We start from the raw sequence: 12612 nt of genomic DNA on the forward strand, positions 1-12612 counted from the left end.
GCTTTAATTCATGCAGATTTCTTATTTCTTATTAAAGAGTAAATTCTTTATTGATTAGTATATTGTACCTAATATATATATAGTAATAATTTCAAAACTTAAAAAAATGACATTGTGCCATTAGCTGGCATTAAAACCAAAACATTCAGCTCTTTAACCATAGTCGTTATTTAGCGCTTTAGCCTCCGGTGATACTATCTGAGCTATTGTCAAATGATAAAAAAAGCTAAAAATTAAGCGACTTGATGATAAAAATGTATATGTACTCATGCTCAGAAGATAGTTGATTTACCTCTACCAAGATTAACTGTATTTTTTTTCAATTTAGATACTTTAGTCGCTATTTTTACAGACTATAAAATAAATCGAAAGTGTGCTACGTCTAAATATCCTATATATAAAATTTAAACTCTGTAAACCAAATACTCAGAGATTGTGGATTTATAAGACCTTAAAATCCAACATTGATTGCCCTTTGGGGCCCGTGGTGCAATGGATAGAGATACAGAATATCTATGATTCCAAGTGAGTGTTGTCTGGAGGTAGCGGTTTCAATTCCACTAAAAGTCGGTCAGAGGATCAGTTGACCAAACCGTGGTGAGATAACAACTACTGAAAGCAGTAATTGTTGTGGATGTAGTTGGAGAATTCGACATTCCTATCCTGTTGCGGTTAACCTGACGAAGGCCAGAGGAATAATTGGTCGAAACGTCGTGAAAACAAGAACTAGAAGATGAGGATGATAGTCCAAATAATTAAATAAAATAAACTCAGAGAGGACTTTGGTAAAGATTTTTGCACACACACACACACGCACACACACACTGACAAGGTCTTTTTAATACACACACAAACGCGCGTGCACACACAGACACACACAAACATATATATATATCCATGTAATAGGGCCGTTTCACCTTAATTCTACGCAATCATGCAGAATATAGACACTATGCTTAAATGAATTCAGCACAATAGTTAAATGAAACCAAACATTTCACAAGAAACCATAAAATAAATAATTAATTAATGAACGCGCGTTTTTTCAAAGGCGTATGCAAATTAGTTAATCTTTATGTAGTCGTTCGCATAACCGTGAGTGAGTATATCAAGAAGTTCGTTTTAACACTTCTTTTTTTTTAATAGTAAAAGTAGGTCTAGCCTTCATGATATTTCTTTATTTTTGGCTCCTAGCTTCCTTCAAATTATATCTTGGAAAGACATCACATAATCCCCAACTGCCTAACACTATTTTTTTCTTTTCCCATCTAGATTTCACCCTGTTTGGCTCTGTGTTGGCATTGAGGGCACTGTCATAAGCAAAAAAACAAAATGGCTCGTATGATGGTGGTCTTAATCTTGGTGACAGCACTAAGTCGTTTTAAGTTGAACAATTTGCCATCTGTCCAGTAGTTGATGCCTACTCCGGGATCTTTTGCGTTTAATTTGTCAATTAGCAGCGCCAAGGACATCATGCTGAAGAGCAGTGGTGCAAGTATGCAGCCCTGTTTTACACTGCCATTGACTGGGAAGTCATCGGAATCTTCTCCATCATCTATGACACGAGCCATCATCCCATCAGGATGTTACGTAGAGGTTTATATTTTAGAAGATGACGTATGTACTATATTTATTGTTGTTCATTTTTGTAGAGAGTCTTAGAGAGAGAGGGAGAGAGAGAGAGAGTCTTGTGTGAATGATATATCGCGTGTATATAAAGAGAGAGACAGTTCTGTATATATAAAGACGCTGGGTACATGTTAATACAGGCTGAGCCGAGCATGTAATTCAATGAGAGGAGATTTATGAATATCTTGATAGATAGACCGAGAGTGCGTTTGACATTTACGTTTTGACAGTTGTACCTTTTTATAAACACAAAGTTTATATTAATACAATTTCACTTTACCTTTGTTTTGGTAGAATGACACAACACAAGACGGCAGTTATAAAACCACATGATGATATGTTTATTTCTTCGATCGGTCGGACATGATTCTGTATTTCAGGGATTCAAAGTTGTTTACATGGTTACCTCTAAAACCTCCCGCTTCCCAGAGGGTGCCTTGACTCTTCTAGCTTCTCCCGTCTAACTCCTCTCGCTTCTTCTAACTGACTGATACTGATTCTGATTTATCTAACTAAATTCATAACTCATGACGGCACTGCATGACCAGCACGTGCCTCTCAGACACATGGCATGACATGCCTCCGTGTTTAGGCACGTATTGTTATTCACATGTTTCTTACAAAGCCGACCCTCTAACCTAATTTTCGTAACCCACTTTACAAATAACATTTTCCATTGTCCGTTTTTAAATTCCTTATTTTAATTTTCATTTCCATAACAGAAACAAAATTCATCATTACATCCCTTTTCAATAAACAGATATCTAACTATTTTGTATGAGCTAAACAATGGCAATTACACATTCCTTATTTTCAATAACATTCTGTATTTATTTTAACTTATGATTGGAATTCTCAATTCCAAATCTAGCTTCGCAAGTTCGAATCCTTGGCTATCCTATTTCATATTTACTCACTTACAAGAACAGGCTGCTGTTCTTGTAAGAAGGATATTGTTTGATGAGTGAAATGAATTTGTTAGAACGACCAAATTTGGTCATGATCTTCCATAGACCTGCCCGGTTTACAGTGTTTAAAACCTTAATCAAATCGGAAAGTATTGTGTAAAGGTCCTGGTATTGTTCTTAACACTTTCTTGGAAGTGATGAGCAGCAAATACCATGGCAACAGATGTAGATATAGTAGATAGATAACGGCAAAACAAGAAAAAGAAGAATCACAACAGAATCTTTTTGTCACGTGATTAACTATTCCAAAGATTATGCGGCGTATGCGACTAGGACGATAAAATTGAAAAAAAAGCAGAATGGAATAAAGTGTAACGCAAAGGAACACATGGAAATCTCGATGAAATGCCGTAAAAATAATGAAATACACAAAAAACAATGAAATGCATTAAAAAATAATGAAATACAGTAAAATAATAAAATGCATTAAAAAATAATGAAATGCATTAAAAATATTGAAAAGCATTAAAAAATAATGAAATGCACTAAAATATTGCAATGCATAAAAAATAATGAAATGCAGTAAAAACTAATGAAATGCAGTCAAAATAATGAAATGCAGTAAACATAATGAAATACCGTAAAAATAATGAAATGCAGTAAAAATAATAATAATATACAGTAAAATAATGAAATGCAGTAAAAAATAATGAAATGCAGTAAAAACTATGAAATTCAGTAAAAAAAAATGAAATGCAGTAAGAAATTATGTAAATGCATTAAAAATAATGAAATGCAGTAAAATTAATGGAATGCAGTAAAAATAATGAAATGCAGTACAAATAATAAAATGCCGTAAAGATAATGGAATGCAGTAAAATTAATGAAATGCAGTAAAAAATAATGAAATGCAGTAAAAATAATAAAATACAGTAAAAATAATGAAATGCAGTAAAATTAATGAAATTCAGTAAAAAATAATGAAATGCAGTAAAAATAATGAAATGCAGTAAAAATGACGAAATACAGTAAAAAAATAATAAAATGCAGTAAAAAATAATGAAATGCAGTAAAAATAATGAAATGCAGTAAAAACAATGAAATGCAGTAAAAATGATGAAATGCAGTAAAATAATGAAATGCAGTTAAAATTATGAAATGGAGTAAAAAATAATGAAATGCAGTACAAATGACGAAATACAGTAAAAAATAATAAAATTCAGTAAAAATAATGAAATGCAGTAAAAATAATGAAATGCAGTAAAAATGATGAAATTCAGTAAAATAATGAAATGCAGTTAAAATTATGAAATGGAGTAAAAAATAATGAAATGCAGTAAAAATGACGAAATACAGTAAAAAATAATAAAATTCAGTAAAAATAATGAAATGCAGTAAAAATGATGAAATTCAGTAAAATAATGAAATGCAGTAAAACAATAACAAAATGCAGTAAAAAATAATGAAATGCAGTAAAAAAAATGAAATGCAGTAAAAAAAATAAAATGCAGTAAAAATAATGAAATGCAGTAAAAATTATGCTATGCTGTAAGATAATGAAATTCATTAAAAAATAATGAAATGCATTAAAAAGATTTAAATGCATTAAAAAATAATGAAATGCACTAAAAATAATGAAATGCAAAAAAATAATGAAATGCAGTTAAAAGCTAATGAAATGCATTAAACAATAATGAAATGCAGTAAAATAATGAAATACCGTAAAAAGAATGAAATACCGTAAAAATAATGAAATGCAGTAAAAATAGTGAAATACAGTAAAATAATGAAATGCAGTAAAAATAATGAAATGCAGTAAAAATAATAAAATTCCGTAAAGATAATGGAATGCAGTAAAAAATAATGAAATGCAGTAAAAAAAATGAAATGCAGTAAAAATAATGAAATGCAGTAAAGATAATGGAATGCAGTAAAAAATAATGAAATGCAGTAAAAATAATGAAATGCAGTAAAAATAATAAAATGCCGTAAAGATAATGGAATGCAGTAAAAAATAATGAAATGCAGTAAAAATAATGAAATGCAGTAAAAATAATAAAATTCCGTAAAGATAATGGAATGCAGTAACAAATAATGAAATGCAGTAAAAAATAATGAAATGCAGTAAAAATAATAAAATGCAGTAAAAATAATAAAATTCCGTAAAGATAATGGAATGCAGTAAAAAAAAATGAAATGCAGTAAAAATAATGAAATGCAGTAAAAATAATAAAATGCCGTAAAGATAATGGAATGCAGTAAAAAATAATGAAATGCAGTAAAAATAATGAAATGCAGTAAAAATAATAAAATGCCGTAAAGATAATGGAATGCAGTAACAAATAATGAAATGCAGTAAAAATAATGAAATGCAGTAAAAATAATAAAATGCCGTAAAGATAATGGAATGCAGTAAAAAATAATGAAATGCAGTACAAATAATAAAATGCCGTAAAGATAATGGAATGCAGTAAAAAATAATGAAATGCAGTAAAAATAATGAAATGCAGTAAAAATAATGAAATGCAGTAAAAATAATAACATTCCATAAAGATAATGGAATGCAGTAAAAAATAATGAAATGCAGTAAAAATAATAAAATACAGTAAAAATAATGAAATGCAGTAAAATAATGAAATGTATTAAAAAATAATGAAATGCAGTAAAAATAATGAAATGCAGTAAAAATAATGAAATGCAGTAAAAATAATAAAATGCCGTAAAGATAATGGAATGCAGTAAAAATAATAAAATACAGTAAAAATAATGAAATGCAGTAAAAAATAATGAAATGCAGTAAAGATAATGGAATGAAGTAAAAAATAATGAAATGCAGTAAAAATAATAAAATTCCGTAAAGATAATGGAATGCAGTAAAAAATAATGAAATGCAGTAAAAATAATGAAATGCAGTAAAAATAATAAAATGCCGTAAAGATAATGGAATGCAGTAAAAAATAATGAAATGCAGTAAAATTAATGAAATGTATTAAAAAATAATGAAATGCAGTAAAAATTGACGAAATGCAGTAAAAAATAATAAAATGCAGTAAAAAATAATGAAATGCAGTAAAATAATGAAATGTATTAAAAAATAATGAAATGCAGTAAAAATAATGAAATGCAGTAAAAATAATAAAATGCCGTAAAGATAATGGAATGCAGTAAAAATAATAAAATACAGTAAAAATAATTAAATGCAGTAAAAAATAATGAAATGCAGTAAAGATAATGGAATGCAGTAAAAAATAATGAAATGCAGTAAAAATAATAAAATTCCGTAAAGATAATGGAATGCAGTAAAAAATAATGAAATGCAGTAAAAATAATGAAATGCAGTAAAAATAATAAAATGCCGTAAAGATAATGGAATGCAGTAAAAAATAATGAAATGCAGTAAAAATAATAAAATTCCGTAAAGATAATGGAATGCAGTAAAAAATAATGAAATGCAGTAAAGATAATGGAATGCAGTAAAAAATAATGAAATGCAGTAAAAATAATAAAATTCCGTAAAGATAATGGAATGCAGTAAAAAATAATGAAATGCAGTAAAAATAATAAAATTCCGTAAAGATAATGGAATGCAGTAAAAAATAATGAAATGCAGTAAAGATAATGGAATGCAGTAAAAAATAATGAAATGCAGTAAAAATAATAAAATTCCGTAAAGATAATGGAATGCAGTAAAAAATAATGAAATGCAGTAAAGATAATGGAATGCAGTAAAAAATAATGAAATGCAGTAAAAATAATAAAATTCCGTAAAGATAATGGAATGCAGTAAAAAATAATGAAATGCAGTAAAAATAATAAAATTCCGTAAAGATAATGGAATGCAGTAAAAAATAATGAAATGCAGTAAAGATAATGGAATGCAGTAAAAAATAATGAAATGCAGTAAAAATAATAAAATTCCGTAAAGATAATGGAATGCAGTAAAAAATAATGAAATGCAGTAAAAATAATAAAATTCCGTAAAGATAATGGAATGCAGTAAAAAATAATGAAATGCAGTAAAAATAATGAAATGCAGTAAAAATAATAAAATTCCGTAAAGATAATGGAATGCAGTAAAAAATAATGAAATGCAGTAAAAATAATAAAATTCCGTAAAGATAATGGAATGCAGTAAAAAATAATGAAATGCAGTAAAAATAATAAAATGCCGTAAAGATAATGGAATGCAGTAAAAAATAATGAAATGCAGTAAAAATAATAAAATTCCGTAAAGATAATGGAATGCAGTAAAAAATAATGAAATGCAGTAAAAATAATGAAATGCAGTAAAAATAATAAAATGCCGTAAAGATAATGGAATGCAGTAAAAAATAATGAAATGCAGTAAAAATAATAAAATTCCGTAAAGATAATGGAATGCAGTAAAAAATAATGAAATGCAGTAAAAATAATGAAATGCAGTAACAATAATAAAATGCCGTAAAGATAATGGAATGCAGTAAAAAATAATGAAATGCAGTAAAAATAATAAAATTCCGTAAAGATAATGGAATGCAGTAAAAAATAATGAAATGCAGTAAAAATAATGAAATGCAGTAAAAATAATAAAATGCCGTAAAGATAATGGAATGCAGTAAAAAATAATGAAATGCAGTAAAAATAATAAAATTCCGTAAAGATAATGGAATGCAGTAAAAAATAATGAAATGCAGTAAAAATAATGAAATGCAGTAAAAATAATAAAATGCCGTAAAGATAATGGAATGCAGTAAAAAATAATGAAATGCAGTAAAATTAATGAAATGTATTAAAAAATAATGAAATGCAGTACAAATTGACGAAATGCAGTAAAAAATAATAAAATGCAGTAAAAAATAATGAAATGCAGTAAAAATTATGATATGCAGTAAAAATTATGAAACGCAGTAAAAAATAATTTAATGCAGTAAAAATAATGAAATGCAGTAAAAATGATGACATTTAGTAAAATAATAAAATGAAGTTAAAATTATGAAATGCAGTAAAAAATAATGAAATGCAGTAAAAAATGACGAAATGCAGTAAAAAATAATAAAATGCAGTAAAAGATAATAAAATGCAGTAAAAATAATGAAATGCACTAAAACCACAATGAAATGCAGTAAAAATAATAAAATGCAGTAAAAGATAATAAAATGCTGTAAAAATAATGAAATGCAGGAAAAAATAATGAAAGTCAGTAAAAAAAATAATGAAATGCAGTAAAAAAATAATGAAATTCAGTAAAATAATGAAATGCAGTAAAAAATAATGAAATTCAGTAAAATAAGGAAATGCAGTAAAAATAATGAAATGCAGTAAAAAATAATGAAATTCAGTAAAATAATGAAATGCAGTAAAAATAATGAAATTCAATCAAAATAATGAAATGCAGTAAAAAATAATGAAATTCAGTAAAATAATGAAATGCAGTAAAAAATAATGAAATTCAGTAAAATAATGAAATGCAGTAAAAAATAATGAAATTCAGTAAAATAATGAAATGCAGTAAAAATAATGAAATTCAATAAAATAATGAAATGCAGTTAAAATTATGAAATGCAGTAAAATATAATAAAATGCAGTAAAAATAATGAAATACAGTAAAACCATAATGAAATGCAGTAAAAATAATAAAATGCCGTAAAAAATAATAAAAAATAATAATAAAAATAAAAGTAATTACATGCATTAAAAAATAATGAAATGCATTAAAATATAATGAAATGCATTAAAACATAATGAAATGCAGTAAAAAATTAATAAAAAAAAATAATAAAAATAAAAGTAATTACATGCATTAAAATATAATGAAATGCATTAAAATATAAGGAAATGCATTAAAACATAATGAAATGCAGTAAAAAATAATGAAATACAGCAAAAATAATGAAATGCAGTAAAAAATAACGAAATGCATTAAAAAATAATAAAATTCTGTAAAAGATAATATAATGCTGTAAAAATAATCAAATGCTGTAAAAATAATAAAATGCAATAAAAATAATGAAATGCAGTAAAAATAATGAAATGCAATAAAATAATGAAATGCAGTAAAGATAATGATATGAAGTAAAAATAATGAAATACAGTAAAAATAATGAAATGCAGTAAAAATAATGATATGAAGTAAAAATAATAAAATACAGTAAAAATACTGAAATGCAGTAAAAATAATGAAATACAGTAAACATAATGAAATGCACTTAAAAATAATGAAATGCAGTAAAAATAATGAAATGCAGTAAAAATAATAAAATGCCGTAAAGATAATGGAATGCAGTAAAAAATAATGAAATGCAGTAAAAAAAATGAAATGCAGTAAAAATAATAAAATGCCGTAAAGATAATGGAATGCAGTAAAAATTAATGAAATGCAGTAAAAAAATGAAATGCAGTAAACATAATGAAATGCACTTAAAAATAATAAAATGCAGTAAAAATACTGAAATGCAGTAAAAATAATGAAATACAGTAAACATAATGAAATGCACTTAAAAATAATGAAATGCAGTAAAAATACTGAAATGCAGTAAAAATACTGAAATGCAGTAAACACAATGAAATGCAGTAAAAATAATGAAATACAGTAAACATAATGAAATGCACTTAAAAATAATAAAATGCAGTAAAAATACTGAAATGCAGTAAAAATACTGAAATGCAGTAAACATAATGAAATGCAGTAAAAATAATGAAATGCACTTAAAAATAATGAAACACAGTAAAACTAATGAAAGATAATAAAAAATAATGCTAGTTTAAATTTTCCACTTTTTGCGAAGAAAACAAAACTTAATTTAACAGTTTTTTTTCGACATTAAAAAAATTCTTATTAACAGAAAATAAAGCATATTGCCAGTCGGCGGTAAGAATCTGTTATTTGCCATCGTGTTTAGCAAGAGACTTTTGGGAGTTGAGCAGCAAGATTTCTGTTCACATTACATTCACATTTTTACGGGTTAATGCAGTCAGGGTAGCAGGAAACGTGGGGAGAATTCCAAAGTTTAGTATTTCGACAGAAGAAATCATTAGAGTGAAATGTCTTAGGTGTGTAGAGACCTCAAGAGTTAAGAGGTGGGATTTTGCTGCATATTTGGTTCATCATAGCACACCCCTTTTAAGTACTTGCAAAAATAGGCACAGGGATACAACACTGCGGTGATAGGACAGAGGTTGGAGCTTCGTTGATGGTGCTGGATTTATTAGATTTAAGATTTTTTTTTTTTGGACCCCAGTTGCCTTACAGGTAATTAAAGTTTAATAACAATTTGGTTCAATTAATATTTTAATAATTATTCTTAATAGGAATTATTTTGACAAAATGTAAATTGGTGCTTATATACAACATTACCCATTTCTATCAATACTAGTAAAATACAGGGTGGTCCACTTACAAGTAGCCCGATCTATAATCTTTCTCTAATCATTTCTATTAGATGAAGCGGCTCACTTAAACGTAGCCCGATCTCTAACCTTTCTCTTAGTGACAAACTGACACCACAAGACAAAATGCAATTCTTTTTCCAACAGGATGGCACTATATGCTACAGATCTCTCACAGATCACTGACACGAGTTCATGACATATTTACGCAAGAGAGAACAATAAGCAAAGGATCATGGCCACCACGTTCCCCGGACTTGTCATCATACGACTTTTATCTTTGGGGGACTTCAAAACAAAATGTTTATGCAAATAATCCTCACAATCTAAACCAACTAAAAGAGAACATTACCAAGGCTATCACGAGAATCACCAGATAAAATTTACAGGCAGTGTCTGCAAACGTTGGTAAACGTGCCCCAAAATGCATAGATGTCAACGGGAGCACTTCCTGCCTCTTTTATAACACTACAGGTAATTTAAACAGTAAAAGAATGTTCCTCCTCTCTACTACATTTTCCGGGCTTATTTTAATTGGGTCACCCTGTATATTCAGTTTAAAAAAAAAAGGCAACCACATACCCTCCTTTCTGGACGTAAGAGTCTACTATTTTTGGACGTAAGAGTCTACTATTTGGGACGATATCTACATGGATATTATGTAGAGAGTTGAAGAGCGAGATGTATGTTTACATTATACTTAAATTTATCAATGCTAGTACAGTCAGGGAAGCAAAAGACCGGGAGGGAATTCCAAAGTTTATCAGAAGAAACTATAAGAATAGGAGGCTTTCCGGCATATAGTGACCTCTTCGGTGGGATTTTGGTGCTTGTCGAGTTATTTATGTCGTTTAAGTGCTACGAGTCCGTACGAGCATATTCCATTTAAATACTTGTAAAACTGAGGTAGGGATGATAATATTGCGGCGATGGGACAGGGATTGGAGCTTTGTTCCTCTGATCACATTTTCTCCTAGCCTGCAATAAGCCTCTCCAACGTCCCAGTCCCCTCCGCATCTATCTATTTCGACAGAAGAAATCATTAGAGTGAAATGCCTTAAGCGTGTAAAAACCTCAAGAGTTAAGAGGTGGGATTTTGCTGCATATTTGGTTCATCATAGCACATCCCTTTTAAGTACTTGCAAAAATAGACACAGGGATACAACACTGCGATGATAGGACAGAGGTTGGAGCTTCGTTGATGGTGCTGGATTTATTAGATTTAAGATTTTTTTTTTTTTGGACCCCAGTTGCCTTACAGGTAATTAAAGTTTAATAACAATTTGGTTCAATTAATATTTTAATAATTATTCTTAATAGGAATTATTTTGACAAAATGTAAATTGGTGCTTATATACACGGGAAAAATGCCCCGCGCTATTAAACAGTAATTATCGACATTTTCTGTATACCTCTCGCCTCAACACTTGTCATCTATTTTTCACCCCCCCCCAAAGAAAACACAAGGCGAATTAAACCTCCCTTCAATAGCTTTGTCTTTTGACCCTTTTTGCAAGTATAAATAAGGTGTTTGTATTTCTAGCAACAAGTGCTCCGTCTAGTATAATTATCACAAGGAAAACGAATGGACCTCTTTTACCTGCAACAGTTTTGTTTAGATTTGCTCGTTTTCTCGCGAAATCGAATCGGAATTATTTTTCTATAGACGATATCTTTACAAAATATTGCTAAAATCTGTATTCGTTAAAGAGTTACTTCCCTTTGTTTTAAACAAAAAAAAAAATATATATATATATTTTTTAATTCAATTTTCACCCCAAACAAGGCACAGTGCCACTTTGAAGCAGGGGGCTATTATTAGGGACTTAGTTAGCGGGGTCATTATGAAGGGAAAAGAGTAGAAAGATGTTTGTTAACATTACACTTGAACTTCTGCATATCATTGCAGTTGGGAAAGCAGAATCCCGGAAGGGAGTTCCAAAGACCCGCAGTTCTGGGGAAGAAACTATTGGAGTAAAAGGCTTTCTTGCACCTAGGGATCTCTACTGTAAAGGGATGAGACTTAGTAGCTTGTCGGGTTTTGTCGGGGGTAGTTACGTCGGGGAGGTACAAGTGTTTGCAGTTCGTCAGAGCATTTACCATTAAAGTATTTGTAGAACAGGCAGAGGGATGCAACATCTCGTCGATGGGACAGAGGCTGAAGCCTAGATGACAGTTCAGGACCTATCAGGTTGGCGACTCTCTTTTGAACCCTGTCCAGGAGCGAGAGACAAGCAGCAGATGCACCAGCCCAGATGTGACAACAGTACTCCATACATGGGCGAATGGTTGCCTTATAGAGGTATAGGATACTGTCAGGCGTAAGTAGTTTTCTAGTACGGTAGAGGGAGCCAACCTTCCTTGCAGCAGCCTTGCAAAATAAACAAAACAAAACAAAAAATGTCCAAATGCTGTGATAACAAAATTCCAAATGAGGAAATATGAATGAAAATAATAAATTATAAAAATAAAGAGAACGATTCGATTTTTTTATGACATAACATCAGACGGATTCTCGTTCCTTCCTACAAATCAATATTTGATTCAGAATAGCTATTTCATTTTGTTAAACATTGGTTTACATTGTTACACGCGATAAGACAGAAGTCGATCTTCTCCTTACATAAAATACTTTGACTGGATCGGAATAATTTCCCTTTTTTTTTTCTTAAGGCATAGAAGAAAACAGTTGTAAGCGGTTTTACTTAGT

General features: G+C 29.0%; 1 protein-coding gene across 1 annotated transcript in view; it reads right to left on the reverse strand.

Annotated features, from left to right (window-relative positions):
* Positions 1–12612, reverse strand: part of LOC145265718 (S-crystallin SL20-1-like) — a 46502-nt gene that overhangs the window by 16002 nt on the left and 17888 nt on the right. The window lies entirely within an intron of this gene.

Source organism: Euprymna scolopes, chromosome 40 (genome assembly GCF_053919585.1).
Source record: "Euprymna scolopes isolate OS-2025 chromosome 40, ASM5391958v1, whole genome shotgun sequence".
NCBI lineage: Eukaryota > Metazoa > Mollusca > Cephalopoda > Sepiida > Sepiolidae > Euprymna > Euprymna scolopes.